General features: G+C 51.6%; 1 long non-coding RNA gene across 1 annotated transcript in view; it reads right to left on the reverse strand.

Annotated features, from left to right (window-relative positions):
- Window positions 1–3,925: 3,925 nt before the first annotated feature.
- The window catches only part of LOC127680186 (uncharacterized), a 4,980-nt gene continuing 3,857 nt past the window's right edge, over window positions 3,926–5,048 (reverse strand). Inside the window, exon 4 of the long non-coding RNA XR_007976941.1 lies at window positions 3,926–4,527. This is a non-coding gene — a long non-coding RNA (uncharacterized LOC127680186). The remainder of the gene's footprint in view (window positions 4,528–5,048) is intronic.

The raw sequence follows: 5,048 nt of genomic DNA on the forward strand, positions 1-5,048 counted from the left end.
ATCTCAAAACACAAAAGTCAAGATGAAATAAACATTTTTTTTTCCTCCAGAATTCTATGCTCTAGTGCTCAAGGCACATGAATCAAAACAAGTAACTAAGTCCTCACCGACAGAATTCCCAAAATGGAAAGGGGAAGAGAAGGAGGAGATGGTGGCGTCACAGGGAACAGGGGTCAGCAGCAGTGCTTCACATCTGGGTCTGTTGGGAGGTCATCTGTGCACAGGCAGCCTGGTTTCAGGTAGAGCAACGACTTTGAACCCCAGAGACCCGGGGGGGGGGGGGGGGGGCGGCTTCCATCTACGACCTTGTGGGCGGAGCTTCCACCTGCATGAGATGGGAGGAGTTCAGTCACCGCCCCCCTGGCCCCGCCCCTGAGGCAGTAGCAGCCCCCATAACCCCCTGCAGGAGAGACAGGTGGCTGTCAATCACATAGCTGCAGCACCAAGTTTTCCCCACATGTAAATAAGGTTTCCCCAAGCTCTCAATCCAAGCCAGTGAGAAGCACCTGCTGCCAAACCCTGGCGCACCCCCAAATCGTATATAAATCCTATCCTGAATCCTATAGTTTAATACAGGGTGTATTAGCATTACTCCGTCCTCTAGGAGTTTCTGTCATAAAGAGCTGTAACAGGAGGGAAGAGGTCCTCTCTCCCAAAACACCACCAGCCTCTCCGCTGCAATCCTCCCTGGCTAGGCGGCCTTTGTCAGACCCAGACCGGACTGGGTGCAGAGCAGCGCGGGTAACCAGGAGGTAGCAGGGATGGTGACGGCGACATTGGCAGTGCCAAGACGGTGGAAGCAGCTCCCCTGCCCTCCCCCTCTGCCAGAACCCTCGCACCCGCACCCGGCAGAGCCTCTGCATGCAGGCCCACAGCTGGTGATCAACGTGGGGCGTGAAGACTCACGACTACACCGGAACGGAAACTACAGGAAGGTGAGCCCCTCCCCCACATCTGGAAACAACCAAACTGTTTTTCCCTACTATGCTTTCAGTCAGCCCCATCGCGTGGATTTAGGCAAACCAAAATGGCAACTGAAGCCTTCCGGCCAGAGCTACTCTTTGGTGTTGGCTGAAGGCCCTTCTGGCCTCTGTCTAAATCCCGACAGCCCGCAAGGGGCATTGGCAAAGACTCTATGTAGCTTCCAAACACGAAAAGGTAACGCAGCGGCCACTTAAAAACCACCCGGCGGCTGCCAGTTCTTAAATCTGCAGGAAGGCTCAATGTTTTGGACCTCTGTGGAATCCCCCAAGCCAGATAGGCTGAGGGAACGTTCCCACTGGACAAACGCTTCTCCTCTTTTCTATCATGGGTAATTCACCATCACATAAAAAATCGCCCCAGGCCAGGGAAATTCGTGCTCTACTAAAACACCGTGATATAATAATAGTAAAAAAGCAAGCCTCCTTGTTTTGGGAGGAAGTTCTTCAGATAGCACCGGGCATGGCCAATAATAATATTTATAGCCCAGCCTCAGAGATCAGAGTAGCTTCCATCATCAAAAACAGAGACTCCAGAGAAGGAAAAATACCTTGCCTAAACAGGCTTACAAGTGGGAAGACCCAAATGGGGCTACCAGCCTTATACTGCCCCCTGGTGGCTCAAGCAGTTACCAATCTTCTAGGAAGAGTTATCCTACGAGCTTTAGAGGTGGTTCTCACCACCCAAATAAAAGGGGACCGCATTACAATAGAAGACAGTACCTATAAAGAGAATAACACCCCAAAAGACCCCGAAAAACCCTCCAAATCACTCCCAATTCCAGGGGCCACCGTCAGATTTAATATTCCCAGCCTTGATTGGCTCTCTGACGACGTCATCTGGGTCCCACAGTGGCCTCTATCAAGGGAGACGCTTAGAGCCCTCACACAGCTGGTAGAAGAACAGCTGTTGCTACAACATGTCCGCCCCTTCCGCAGTCCATGCAATACCCCTGTGTTTGCTATAAAAAAAAGACCTCAGGGGGATGGAGATTATTGCAAGATCCAAGGGCAATTAGCAAAATGATGCGAGTCTGGGGCTCCCCACAAAGAGGCCCTAACGGGGCTTCATGCCCGCTTCCCTCACATGACCTCTTGCTGACCTCCAGAGGATAACAAAGACACGCTCCTCTTGTTGCGCCCCTCATTACCACCCCAGCTTTGCAAACGATGGGCATCAATCCCCGAGGCCTTGAGTCCAATGCATATTGATGTTACCCATATTCCCCAATTCAGCAGACAGAAATATGCTTTTGTCACCATAGATACACACTTGCATTTCATATGGGCTACAGTCCAAACTGGCAGAAAGTCAAAAAGGCTGATTCACCGTGTGCTCTCTACCTTTGCCATCGTGGGCATTCTTCACAGATAAAAACTGACAATGGCCCCGCCTTTACTAGCGCTCAGTTCAAACCTTTTGCACACACTGGGAAATTGCCTATCATACAGGAATTCCCCACAACCCCCAGGGCCAAGGGATAGTAGAAAGAGCACATCAAACCCTAAAGACCCAGCTCCTAAAACAAAAGGCAACCACCTATCCCCCTAATATACAATTAAAGATGGCTCCGGCTACCCTAAACATATTTAACATCTTCAAAAACGCCAAACATCCTCCTCAACACTTACCAATGAAGAATCTATGCTAGGGAAGCCTCCATTGGCACACACCAAAATTAACACCCCTATCCTAGTACGATGGACGAGGATGGAATTTGGAAGGGTCCAGACCCCTCCTTACGACTGGGAGGGGTTTCGCTTATGTCTTCCCACACGATTAGCCTAAGCCTATCAGGGCTCCTGCTAGAAATGTCTGACACCACCCCACAGGCCAAGAAGATGGCCCGCCTCTCATTGACAGATCAGGGACAGGAGAATCGGAGGCGGAGACAGAGGAAACACCACACCCAGAGGGACAGCAAGATCTCCAGGAAGGACACCCATGACCTGGTGACTGCTGCCCAAGCCATGTGCCCTCCACAAGCCCGCTTCTCCTCTATTCTCTTGGCTGTTTTTGTTATTCTACATGCTAACTCTGCTACTGCTCAGCCCCTCCTTAGCCTTCCTAACACCTACCAATGGAGAAACTTAAAATGGACACAACAAGGTTATAGGGACGCAGGACTGCCCACTTGAAGGATGTCGAACCAGGATTGAGATCCCTCTACACCCAGATTCCATCTTTACTTTCCCCCAGCCCTTTTCTCTGCTTGCCTTACCGAAACACAGGTGAATGTCTCCAGGTCTCCACATATGGAGGCTGCAGACGCTGGAGCTGCAGAATGGAATCCACCAGTCGTGGCGGCACCACCATGCTCACCAGCCTTAACACCCATTTTCAGTTTTCCTTCAGCGACCCGTGGAATGAACGCTGGTGGACTGGCGTCATGGGTAAACTTTACCCTAATGGCTATGCCAGATACCCACTTGCTGACCTGCTCCTCTCCTGTGAGCTTGTTCCTGGCCCCAAGTCAGCCTTTACCCACACTGATATTGTCCAACAGGAAAATCAGTCTCGGAAGGAGCTACAAGCTACCCTCTCCTGGCTACAACACATCCAATAAGCAGCTGACCTCCTTCCCGTAACAACCCACTCCAACTCCTCCCAATGCTTCTTCTGTGCTTCTCTCTCCCGACCTTTATTAGCAGCTGATCCCATTAACATTTCCCTTCACGACCTCCATGGATCCCTACCCACGAGGAAAGCACGAGACATCCCTCTCTTTGGCCTACCCCCCCTTTGCCTTGTAGGGCCCTCCTCAAAACCCCATCTTAACATGTGACCATGACATCACCATCACCAAATCAATATGTGTTAACCCTCCTGCCCTCCTCTGGTGCAAGGGCACTACAGGTGCCTGTATTGACCCCCCTCTTCAAGGCCCCTGCACCCCTATAATAATTGTCCCCCATGTTTATCTTTGCAAACCTGAAGAACTCGCCTTGCTGATGGGAGGAAGCCAAAAGAAGAGAGAGATCTTCATCGCTCTGCTCATTGGACTAGGCCTTGCCGTCTCACTGGGCGCGGCAGGAACTGCTGGAGAAGCAGTCCTTGCTCAAGCGCAACATCTGGCTTGTCGCTTGACCAGGCAATGGCTTCCACTACAGACAGTCTTGCATCTCTTCAATGCCAGATAACCTCCTTAGCAGGAATCGCTCTCCAAAACGGGAGAGCTCTGGACTTACTGACTGCTGACCAGGGAGGGACTTGTGTTTTGCTGGGGGAGGAATATTGCTTTTATGCCAACGAATCTGGGCTGGTGGAACAAGATATGCAAACCCTCAAAGAACTCCGGGGAAACCTCCAGGCACGCTATACTCCCAGCACCCCTTCCCCTTGGTACTCTAACCCATTGGTAGCCTGGGTTCTTCCCCTCCTTGGCCCCATACTCGCCATTGGAGCCTTGCTTCTCTCGGCACCTTGTCTCATTCAGTTTCTAAAGCAGCAGATGAATAGCATTGCAAAAATCACTGCCAATCAGGTCTTGGTTCAGGATCAAACTGTTCCTAGCATAGGAGACAGTCATCCTGATGACACCTCTCCCTTATAAAAAAAGAAAAAGGGGGAGTTGTCAGGAGGTCATCTGTGCATAGGCAGCCTGGTTTCAGTTAGAGCAACGACTTTGAACCCCGGAGACCCGGTGGGGGGCGGCTTCCTCCTATGACCTTGTGGGTGGAGCTTCTACCTGCATGGGATGGAAGTTCAGTCACTGCCCCCTGCCCCCCCACCGCCCCCCCCACCGCCCCCCCACCGCCCCTGAGGCAGTTGCAGCTCCCACAACCCCCTGCAGGAGAGACAGGTGGCTGTCAATCACATAGTTGCAGCACCAAGCTTTCCCCACATGTAAACAAGGTTTCCCCAAGCTCTCAATCCAAGCCAATGAGAAGTACCAGCTGCCAAACCCGGGAGCACCCCCAAATCGTATATAAATCCTATCCTGAATCCTATAGTTTAATAAAGGGTGTATGAGGATTACTCTGCCGTCTGGGAGATTCTGTGATAAAGGGCTGTAACATGAGGGAAGAGGTCCTCTCTTCCGAGAAACACCACCAGCCGCTCCACCG

This window comes from Apodemus sylvaticus, chromosome 3 (assembly GCF_947179515.1).
Source record: "Apodemus sylvaticus chromosome 3, mApoSyl1.1, whole genome shotgun sequence".
Classification (NCBI taxonomy): Eukaryota; Metazoa; Chordata; class Mammalia; order Rodentia; family Muridae; genus Apodemus; species Apodemus sylvaticus.